Source organism: Euleptes europaea, chromosome 1 (assembly GCF_029931775.1).
Source record: "Euleptes europaea isolate rEulEur1 chromosome 1, rEulEur1.hap1, whole genome shotgun sequence".
Taxonomy (NCBI): domain Eukaryota; kingdom Metazoa; phylum Chordata; class Lepidosauria; order Squamata; family Sphaerodactylidae; genus Euleptes; species Euleptes europaea.
The window spans coordinates 112,168,840-112,181,348 of record NC_079312.1 but is presented as its reverse complement, the minus strand read 5'-3'; positions in this window follow the sequence as shown (position 1 = coordinate 112,181,348).

Sequence of the window (12,509 nt, the reverse complement as noted above, 5' to 3'; positions counted from 1 at the left end):
TCGGCATATCCCGAATCTAAACGGTCTGAATTCGGCCGAATCCGAACTATACCGAATTTTTTAAAATTCAACAGCCCTAATCCCAATACATTTGGCTGCATGTTTAGTTTAGTACTGCGACTTCAATGTTTTTAAGAAGCTTTGTTGGTGGATCAAGGTAATATTCAGCCTCACAGGTTTGTAGGTCTCTTGTATTCTACTATTGCTAGTATATATGTGGTAGAAACAGGTGCTTAGGTCTTGGTATAATCATTTTCACTTTTTAAGAAGCTTTGTTGGTGGATCAAGGTAATATGCAGCCTCACAGGTTTGTAGGTGTCTTGTATTCTACTATTGCTAGTATATATGTGGTAGAAACAGGTGCTTAGGTCTTGGTGTAATCATTTCCACTTCCAAAAAAACCACCATTCCTCTGTTCATTATTTCTGTGTGTGAGGATAAAAGCCGAGGAATTCATTGATGATTTCCAGTACATGCTCAATTAAGTAACAAATGCATTAACAAATCTCTTCTTAAATGTAAGCAAAGGTTTATTTGATCCGTATCATTACATGATATGTACAATTTGCTTAGATGTTATGTGGTTATTTGTTTTTCAGTAAACTCTAGCCGAGTGCTTCTGTCTGGCCTGACCAATTAATCAGATCTTGTTAGCAGATGATTTATGCTGTTGTACTTCATATAATTTTTGTACTGCTCAGTATTAATTTTTTGACCTCTCAGAGCTTTGCCATTCAATTCAGTGGTAAATTGTGAAAATATTATCTTGGTTGGCGGGTTTATGGTTTTTATTCCTTCAGCAGCCCTTTTCTGATCACCCAAACGATTATTATTTTTAGAATTCTTAGCACCCCCCACTCTGTACATAGCGAGAACGAGAGAGCTCTGTTTCCAGTTCCCATCTTGCATCTATTTCTTTTATTCTTGCTCTGATGACCTCTGCTGGGTTTTGTTTGGTATTGCAGCACTTACTGCAAACTGCACGGAATATTACATTAGAGTACTTCTGCATATTCATTTTCACCCCGTGTCCTTTCTATGATAGATTATTCTGGTAGGAGACCAGTTCTTTTTATATATTATAAATAGAATTGCCTAGTGGGTCAATTTGCACACTGAAATTCTCTGTGGGAAATTGATGAAGCAGTTGAGTGGCAAACAAACATTTAAACAAATCTGTTTAGAAGGGATTTGTGGAAGTATTTTTTTGTGAAAATTCTGTTATGTGTAGCTGGTTTTTAAAACTTTTTTGTTGCTATTTTAATTTGCTTATTGTATTTCTACATTTAAGTCACCGAAAGAACACAGCATTTGACTGGAGGGATATTAACATTGGAAAATATATCTATCCTATCCTACTATGCCAAATCTACTTTTTTTCTAGAGTCGTATTAGAAGAAGAAGAAGAGTTGCTTTTTATATGCTGACTTTCTCTACCACTTAAGGGAGAATCAAACCGGCTTACAATCACCTTCCCTTCCCCTCCCCACAACAGACGCCCTGTGAGGTAGGTGAAGCTGAGAGAATGTGACTTGCCCAAGGTCACCCAGCTGGCTTCGTGTGTAGGAGTGGGGAAACAAATCCAGTTCACCAGGTTAACCTCCACCACTCGTGAAGGAGTGGGGAATCAAACCCGGTTCTCCAGATCAGACTCCACCACTCCAAACCACCGCTCTTAACCATTACACCACGCTGACTCAATCATGCATTGATCAGTATGCTTTCTGGAGTCATTAGTGGGTTGCATCCACCAGCAGAAGGCTGTGATGGTAACCCACATTAGCATGATGGTAATCAACATTCACTTTCTACTCAGCAGTTATTTCTAACCCTGGAAAAGTTGATTTCCAGAGTCACAGGACCGATGCGGACCAAAAGCTACACATGCCAGTAAGCTGCCCTAAGAAGGGACAAATGGACAAAAGCCTCTTTGCCTCTTCTATCAGCATATGTCCACTGACAGAAGAGGAAGAAGGGAACAACTTCACCCATGCAGGTCCTGCAACTCCAGAAATCAACTTTCTGGGGCTAGGAAGGATTGCTGGGTGAGAGGGGAAAACACACACACAGCAATGAAGCTTTTTCTCCATCACCCATAATACTAGAAGGCAGGAAGCTGGAAATTCTGCTGAAGCTGGAAGGTGAGAGATTCAAAACAGATAAAAGGAAGTATTTCTTCACACAATGCATAGTTAAATTGTGGAACTCCCTGCCCCAGGATGTGGTAATGGCTTCCAACCTGGAAGGCTTTAAGAGAGGAGTGGACATGTTCATGGAGGATAGGGCTATCCATGGCTACTAGTAAAAATAAATACTAGTCATGATGCATACCTATTCTCTCCAGGATCAGAGGAGCATGCCTATTATATTAGGTGCTGTGGAACACAGGCAGGATAATGCTGCTGCAGTTGTCTTGTTTGTGGGCTTGCTAGAGGCATCTGGTTGGCCACTGTGTGAACAGACTGCTGGACTTGATGGACCTTGGTCTGATCCAGCATGGCTTTTCTTATGTTCTTATCCTTGCATCCTTAGATTGTAAGGTCCATATGTGTTGAATGTATTACAAGTAGCATAAGCTAATGAAGCACAGATGAAAACACTGGGGATGTTATCCATACTCAATACTGTGTGATGATATAACTGGATAGTTTGGACAGTATGTGCTAAGGAACTACACAGAAACAAATTGACCCAGCATGAGCGGTGCATAATTAAATCCAGCCTAGGGCCCATTTTCTCTGCCTTTCCTGATATGCTTTCAACTAGAAATGTATATCCACACGGTGAAGTGGATCCAATCAGCTTTTCAACTGACGAAAAAGGGAGAAAGGATCCCTTTGACCACCCAAAAGGTTATGCTGGTGAGCATGAGATGGGCATAAGCCATGTGAGACAGAGGCTGAAGTAAGCAGGGGAGCCGAACAAGATTGCATGGGAAACCTGGTTGGATCCACCCCATATATTTTTATATGTACATGGAAGTGTTCACTACCTGTTCTTGCAGCTGCTTGGCCCACCATGCAGTTCCATTCCAGAAGGACCATAGATCATTGAGCCTTGTGGAAGGGCGGCAAAAGTCAGCTGCCTTGGAATGAAAAAGCTGATACCAAAAGCTGAAGCCACCACACTTAGTTCCTTAAAACCTAGCTTTTGGGTACAAGCATACCTCTGAGTGTGGCTGTTTAAAATATCTGGAAGTCTCATTGAATGAGCATCTTTCACTTATAGAAAAATGCAAAGAATCAGCTGGAGAACTTACCCTATCATATCACCATGGTTGGATCCTAGGGGGATGGGTTTCCAGGCAGCTGGATTTTTTATGGCCTGGCTGGAAATTTATTTTCCTGTCTCTGCGAGAAATGTGTCTGTTAGCCTGCAGTTCAGGCAGCAATATTTTTCATAACCAGCTTTGCCACTTTTTAATAGCAGAAACATTTGAGAACACAGCAACAGTAGGTGGATAGAGCTAATCGCTTTGTTCTCTTGACAACAAGCAAAAAAAAAAAAAAAAGCCCCATGAGAACAATGTGTTTCACCTATACAAGGCAGAGTTTGGCTTGTCCCAGGAAGCTCCCCTGTGCCTAACACTTCTGCTTGGCACCACTTCCTTCTCTACCCATTGAAACCCATGTGGAACAGTTGGCAATTCTGAGAATGCTACCATTGAGGTCCTGAATTTTAACCTACTGCCTAGAAATGCCATTCTAGTGCCAACATGCTTCATGACCACTGAATCCTTTCTCACACTACCTGCCAGCTTATCTAGACACCAGTCAGACAAGACACAATGTGGTTGAGATTTCCATCGCAATGCTTGCTCAATATTCCTAATATCCTACAGTCCAAAATGTGCCTCCCCTCAACCTCAGAGGACAATAATTGGTACAATAGTATATTGGCTTTTCATCAGAGGGAGGTGTTACCTGAGCTGGTCCCTGAGGAGGGGAATTGGATACAGAAGGGGTTCCAGAAAGGGATAATGCAAGATCTTGTAGTCTGTGTATACCAGGGTAGATCTCAATATTGATACCTCAAAATAAAATGCAAAGAAAGAGGGAGAGGAAGTGATTGTAAACACACAAAAATAACTTTATTGTATACAAAAAAAGGAAAAATGCATACACTAAGCACCTGAGAACTGAGACCCCAAGCACTCACTCACACACACACACATAAACACACCAGCAAGAGAGCACACCTTATTAGAAGAAGAAGGGAGGAAATTGGGAAGATTAATGGGAGGCATGTTGACATGTAAGACTGCACATGGCAAGCAGATAGAAAAGATCTGAGTGACAGCCGGGTGATAGGTGGTGTCACATGACAGCTCAATGACTGAGCAGAAAAACTGGCTTGAACTGGACTGAGCGAGATGATCCTGGCAACTAGGCAGCCAACAGTTGATTGGCTGGGAGACTATGCCAGTTATGTATATAAGTGTACTATGTGTGTATAGTGGTTGTGGGATGTGAGAAGTGGTGATTGGCGAAGCACTCTGTTACTGTAAATAAAATAGCACTTTTGTATACGTGCTGACTCTGTGGTATTCACTTGCCTCTGAGGTGCCAGAAACCTTTTACAAGAAACAACAAGGCATACACCCTTAAATTTGGGGGCTTATGGTTTGAAGAGGTCTGAAACTTGGTACAGCAGAGGTCCAAGGACCAGAGCAAGGAGCGGGCAAAACAAGGCTAAAAGGATGTGGAATGCAGCTGGAATTCTGACCAGCAGAGATCTGGACTGGAGACCCAAGGAACAGTTTTCTGGATCTTGGGGTCCTTCTTTTATGGACAGAAGGTCCCAGGCCCCAATGAGGGTTTGACCATCGTGACTGTCATGGCTGAACCCCGGTGCCTTTCTGAGCCTTCCCAAGTTTTAGATCCCCCTGGCACTTAGGCTGTCAAAGGGGGTGCCTATTAAAACAACTATTGAGAGTCAAGGTGGTGTAGTGGTTAAAGTGTTGGAATACGACCTGGGAAACCCAGGTTCAAATCCCCACTTATGCCATGAAAGCTTGCTGGGTGACCTTGGGCCAGTCACTCACTCTCAGGCCTGACCCTGGTTAGTATTTGGATGGGAGAAGTGGAAGCAAGAAATGGCAAACCACCTCCAAAGGTCTCTTGCCTTGAAATCCCTATGGGGTTTCCATAAATCATCTGTGACTTGACAGCAAAAATAAAATAAAATTCAAAAGAATAAGGAGGAGGACTAGAGTTGTCAAGTGCCTGGTGGTGGCAGGTAAAATCCTGAGGGCCAGTGGGCAACGCGTGCATGCGCGCCCGTGCAACGTGCCCACATCACTTCTGGTTTTACGGTGACACGGACACTCTAGCAACCTCCACAGAAACTCTATGGAAACCATAGAGTTTCAGCAGAGATTGATAGAGTGTCCGTGTCACTTCCGAGTAAACCCAGAAGTGACATAGGCGAGTCACATGCCAGGCGCATCACACGCTTGCATTGCGCCAGGCGCATGAGCGCATCGCGCACTGAAGAAAAACTCCCACCGGTGGAGCTGCGGGCCCTGGAAAGCCTAAGGAAGACCTTCTTTTCTAAGGGGTCTCAGCTGGAGGAGGGGTGGGGCTCTTACAGAGGAGTTCTTTCTAAGGGATCATTTTCACTTCTTCTCAGCCTGATGCCTTCCTCCCTTAAGGCCCTTAAACTCCATGACAGCAGAGAACCTGCCAGAATAAGAGCTTAACAGTTCTAGTAGTGCCCTGGAGGTCTCATCTACATTTATTTGTTTTAACATTTATATCTGCTCTATCCCAACCAAAGCCGGGCTCAGAGCGGCTTGCATCATAAAAACATCATTTATGTATTACATATTAGCATACAAAAATATAATTTACAATTAAAACCACAATTCCATAAGCTCTAAAAATCCAGCTCCCCCCCCCCATTCATTAACATACAGGTCCACAGCCAGCCCGGAGGGGAATGGTCGGGATCCCCGAATCAGATCAACCCAGATAGCGTAGAGGAAGGGGAAAGAGCTCTCATACCTCTCAGTCTCTTCTCCAGATCATCAACTCTAACTCTGAGAGAACACTCCTGTTCCCTGAGAGAAACTGTAGGAATCCAATGGTCTGTGACCCTGAAAGTCAATGGTTGAAAAGGTAAAATATGAATCTTTATGATGTCTATTGAATAGGGACAGAGTTCCATAAATGAGGTTTCACTAGCAAGAATGTGACTTTTCTCACCATTCTTTCTAGCATAACCACCTCCTGGGCCCTCACCTTTTAGAAAGAAAGTGAGAGTCAGGCCCACTGACCCTTTCCAACGTACTATCTAGCCCAACTTCTGTGTGGTCGCTTCTTCCCCAACTCAGTCAGTGGCCAACCATTCTGCAGAAATGGAGGGACAAAGAACTCCTTCTAGTAGGCTTCTTGCCAGCTGTCACCTAGCTTCTCCCCTCTGCAACACAGGCCTGCCTGCTAGAGAGGGAGACACAGCAAGGCCCTTTGCATTTGTCTTCTTTGACCCATTTATATGTTATATTTATATTGTTCACCACCTTGAGGTTTGCAGGAAAAAAATGTAAGGATATGCATATAATTAACTAGCCTCGTTAATTACTTAAACTTTGAATGGTAATAGCAAATATAAGCTGCTGCTATGCCAGCATGAAATCCAGTTTGACTTTGGCATTCAGCACCACTGTTTAGTACACCCAAGTATGCACAGCAAAACTAGTTGGTACCCTTTAAAGACTCTGGGCACCACAATTTGTTCCTACACTTGCTTGAATTGCAATTTACAGATTTTATACCAAAGTCTACCATGTACGCACATCTGCTGTACGTCCATTAGCATATGGTGTTTCACTAATTAATTGCTAGCTATCAGCCAGATTCCTACTGTTCACATCAAAGGGGAAATGTTTTGGAGGGTACTCATGGTAATGAGCATTGCGCAAATTATGCAATATTTGTTGTGGGAACTGGAAGAGATTGTCAGCAATGGACCTTCTGCCTGCATTTGGTTCAGGTCGACAGAGACATTTTGGGGCTTCTGAGCATTCTACCTTTATGCTCTCCTTATAATTATTATGAAGAGTCTGGCCAAGAGTTCTTGTAGAAGGATTTAATAGTTCATGCACACAGAAGGTAGCAAGAAGCCTTATTCACTAAGGTCATGCCTAGTTTTACTTCTGAATTTTTAAACTTTTCCTTCTGAAAGGTTCTATCTTATACCAGTATTCAAAGTAAATATGAGTCAAAGCCTTTATGAATCTGTAAACTGGTATAACATATTTCTAATTATTATATATTAACCATCAAACAACCCTGAAAAATACACATATTGCCTTTGGAAGATATTTGTTCTGCAAGGCCAAATTCCATTGTATTGTGGTAGAAAATAGCAGCATTCAAAATGCAAGAGAGGAGAGCAACTTCCTCCTAACAACTAACAACTGGCACAGCCAGGTGTGCAGTGTGGGGGCTTGAGGTGTGGTTGAAACCCTACAGTGCTCCCAATAGGGACCAGGTCCCTCTTCACCACCGGTGGGAGGTTTTTGGGGTGGAGCCTGAGGAGGGCAGAGTTTGGGGAGGGGAGGGACTTCAATGCCATAGAGTCCAATTGCCAAAGCAGCCATTTTCTTCAGGTGAACTGATCTCTATCGACTGGAGATCAGTTGTAATGGCAGGAGATCTCCAGTTAGTACCTGCTCCCAATTATGTCATTATGTTAAATGAAAGCAGAGCAGTGTGCACCATTCTGAGCTACTTGGAGGAAGGATGAGGTATCATTGTACTAAAGAAATAAAAAAGCAGTATCCCACATGCCAGGACCATGGGAAATATAATCCTTCCAAGGTGCCTGATGTCACTAGTATGGATGCCAGGCAGTTAGGACTCAATAAGTCCCAGAGCTCCTGGATAGAAAGGGCTAGCTATGAACCCAAGATGATGTCTGGCAGAATTGGAAAAATGCAATGTCAGATGTTAATTTTCCATTCCTATTGTAGAAAGGCACAGCATTTTAACCTGACAGGAAGAAGACCCTGCCTTAGAAATGAAGCCTACTTTGAGCACCAATTTCCACTTCCCATTTTGCTTAGCTAAATTGCACCCTATCTCAGCCTGAAATATTAGATTTCTGCAATGGAAACATTAACACAGCGTTAACTGCCCTGGTGAGAATAGCCCCCTCTGTAAATTGCCATTGCGTTTAGCCACAAGACTTTTCTCCCAGATAATAAGATCTCTGCAAAACGTAAACGAAAATGAAATGTAGCAGTGACCCCAACAGCAAAAGAATTTTCCTTGAAATTGAAATGTAGTTAATGAGTCTGATTAGGAAACCTCAGCAGTCTCATTACTGCTTTAAAATTCCCCTGTTGTCCTCTAAATGAAACAAATTCCTTGGCTTCTAAGCCAAAGAGCACTAACCTACGAAAGAAAGATACAAGGCATAGTCACCTTGAGAAAGAGTATGAGAACTGAACAGAGGTGCTGCTTAGACTGTAAAGAAGGTAGATGCACATTTTTGCTCAGAATGCCACGTTCTCTTTCTACTGAACTGCTTTTCTGATAAGGTTAAAGGGACTGCAGTGCAGAGGCACAGAGTTTGTAACACCACGACAGCGGAATTGCATGCTTCTTTATGGAGCAGGGAAGCCAGACTTGTCCCTATTATTGTTTCTGTCATAAACCTTAATGGCGGCACAATCGCTTCAAAACAGTTAACATCTTGTTATGGATTTGCTTTTGGTGTACAGTGAGAAGGATCCAAAGGATTCCATGACTTTAAGTACAGGTGAAAGGATAGTAGTAGGGACTGAGGTCAATCATGGTCAGAAGGAGGACACCAAGGTCTAGTTCCTTCATTGTGTGTGTTTGTAAAGTGCCTTCAAGTCGCAGCCAACTTATGGCGACCCCTTTTGGGGTTTTCATGGCAAGAGACTGACAGAGGTGGTTTGCCAGTGCCTTCCTCTGCACAGCAACTCCGGTATTTCTTGGTGGTCTCCCATCCAAATACTAACCAGGGCTGACCCTGCTTAGCTTCTGAGATCTGACTAGATCAGGCTAGCCTGGGACATCCAGGTCAGGACAGTTCCTTCATTACCATTGTAATATGTCTGGCCCCCACACCTGGGAATGGAGACACAAGACTGCAGAGTATGAACTTAACTAGGGGTTTTATTACTGTCTACTTAAAATGTATTCCTTTTAAGTGTGAGAACTCTAATGGGTACCTTCTGCTGGCTGCCTGTATTTGGGCAACCTAATCCTGGCTCAAAACTCAGCTCAGTATTTTTTTTTCATGCCTCGCTGTTCCCTACCTGCACAGCAACCCATGCTGAAAAGTGCCAAGCTTCACACCCCGTGCTGTAGATTGGGTGCCTACCTCCAGGGGGTGGCTGGGGATCTCCTGCTATTACAACAGATCTCCAGGCGATAGATACCAGTTCCCCTGGAGAAAATGGCTGCTCTGGCAATTGGACTCTGTGGCACTGAAGACCCCCCCTTCTCCAAACCCTGCCCTCCTCAGACTTCATCCCCAAACCCTTTGGTCATAACAACTAATACATGGCTGGACTGCAGAACCTTAGATATCACAGGCTGTTTGCCATTTTGCCTTACCTAGATGGCTGTAGTAACCCACACTATTCCTGTCAACTTTGTCTGGCCTTACCCAGTGTCTATGGGCCAGATCTATTTAACAGAAACTGTCCCCAAACAAGAAAATATGAAACAAGTGGGGGGAAATCCCTGTTTATTTCACTCTGATGGAAGTCCAAAAAATTACTGCTCAGGCCTGAAGCAGCTAGCTATGTGAGAGTGGGAGGGCAGGTGAATGGTAAGTGAAACACCTGTGTGAGAGAGGCACAGTGACCTTACAAAGCTGGTCGAAGTCCCGCGTTGGTTGTAACACATGAGGTGCCCAGAAGTCACCCAAACCCCTTCTTAAGACTTGGCCTTTGTTCCAAAATCAACCCCCTTCCAAGACTGCTGGAAAATGTTACCACCAACCCCCACTTCCATTTCATTTAAGTACCCTACTACACCTGCAACTCATGCAAATGATACCCATGAGGGCATCCAGGACGATTCGTTCTCAGACACAAGTCAGCAGTATGGGGGGTTAACTAGAATTCCAACCGTGCAGAGCTGTTTTAGGAAGCAACCAGCCTAGTGGAATATTCTTGAGAGGTTGTCCCCTCATCCACTGCTTTCTCCTACCTCTATCACCAATTTCCCAAATTTCCTCAAATTAAAAAAAAAGGTACTTTGACATTTGACACAAGCGCTGCCAAAAGTGAAACGTTTAAAAAATCTTATCAGCAAGGTCTATTATCACCCCCCCCCCCCGGTCTAAGAAACATTCTACCATGGTGTGCAGGCTCAGGCTTCTTTAGTGGCTGCTTCTCCATGCTTATGGAACAGCATCCTAAGGGAGGTCAAGAGCTCTCCTACCTTTCTGGTTTTCCAGTATGTCTGTAACATGGAGCTTTTTGGACTTTTGTTCCAGAGAGCTTCTGGAGCACCCTGAGCCTTAGGGTTGCCAGGTCCCTCTTCACCAATGGCAGGAGGTTTTTGGGGCAGAGCCTGAGGAGGGCGGTGCTTGGGAAGGGACTTCAGTGCCATATAGTCCAATTGCCAAAGTGGCCATTTTCTCCAAGTGAACAGATCTCTAGTGGCTGGAGATCAGTTATGATAGCAGGAGATCTCCAGCTAGTACCTGGAGGTTGGCAACCCTACTGAGCATGGACTAGAGGGGAATATTCTGTAGGTTGGTGTGTACGTTTTAGTTTTTAACGGTGGCTTTTGAAATAGTTTATATTGTTCTTATATTGGAGAAAGGTGGGTATATAAATATTTTAAATAGGTAAATTTTAAATAAATAGCTTGGGAAATGGGAGAGCCATCTCTCTTTCAGCAGTGCCATCTTTTTGCTCGGTTTGCCTACTGCCAGCCCCCTCCCCCAGAGTGAATATCTCAACTGTGCTTGCCTTTACTGTTACTTCACTATCTGTATACATCATGGAGAGAGTGCCATAAGCAAAAATAAATAAAGATCCCTCTCCCCAAGGAATATTCAGTCTAAATGTTGAGAGTGGGTAGAGACAATGGGGTGTGGAGGATGGTCACGAAAGAATAGGAGGAATGGGAAAGTGGAAAGTAACAAGGGCTGCTAGTAGATGTGGGAAGACGCTGGCAAGTTTATATTAAGGACACTCTCCCAGGCCCATGCTGGATACCATTTTAATCCCCTCCCTTATCGTTTCAAGGATCTGCTTCCTATGTCTAAGCCATTATACACTTCAAAAACACTTCTCCCTAAGGAAAGTTATAAGAGTTAATCAAGCCTCATAAGATTAACTCCCAACGAATAAGAGCTGTAACTGACTGTGCACTGTGAGCAGAGTTCACAGATTCTGGGAATATCAATAATGATTTTCTCAGAGCATAATTAGAAACAGCAGGTATCCAATGACAACTAGAAGTCACAATGTAGATTACGTTCACAGATTAAAAAAGCTGTAAGTGTCCTAGCTCTTGAGACCACTTAGTCATATCTGATCCTCCCCAATGAGTCTTCTCCAGATGCCAAGTAATACATCGTTGGAGGATCTCCTAGTCATTAAACTAAAAGGGGCATGCGATCAAGCTTCTGCACTGGAAAGACTTGGGTTCTTTTTACACAGCCCAAATAATGCACTTTCAATCCACTTTCACTACACCTTAACGATCGTTTGCAAGTGGATTTTGCCAGTTCACACAGTAAAATCCACCTTCAAAGTGCATTGAAAGTGGATTGAAAGTGCATTATTTGGGCTGTGTAAATAGCACCTTAGACATAATTAGTCAGAAATGTTGTAAGAACTGAGTGGACCTCTGCAAATGTTGTATTAGGTGACATCCCAGAACATCCCATTCTCTTAGGGCTGTCTTGCAGAGGGAAATCTCTTGACATCTCAGAGGTTAAAAAAAAAATCCGTCCAAGTACAAGGCATAATGAAGTGTTCTGATGATTCCATTTAAATGGGTATAGCCATACACCCTCATTATTTTGTGCCAGTGCTAATGGATCCTTGCTAGCACAAGAACACCTATGGGTGAGAAGACGGAAACTACCTCTTCAAAGAAATTGTGGCATTTTATGTTTCATTCAAAAGCCTATGGGCATCCACGTTTCTGCAAGACTTTCCACCTGAGCGCTTGAACTAGATTAGGATCTGACCTTCTGTGCAAACAAATGTACCATAATCTTCTGTCTGAAGGCTGTGGACTTAAGCAATAGAAAACGAATGAATTTGCTGATTTTCTGCGCAGGAGCCAAAGTTTTATTTATTTACTAGCAAAGTGTCCTGCACCACCAGGGCTTTTTCAGTTGTTTTTTTTTTAAAAAATAGGCAATTGAATATCATTATAATGATATAACGATCTGGGCATGAGAGTCTCTGAATTTCCTACTTTATTTTTTTAAATAAGTCTGTAGCTATTTTAATTGTTGAGATATGTCTCTTCTCTTGTATCTCAACAGCCAAAGAGGCT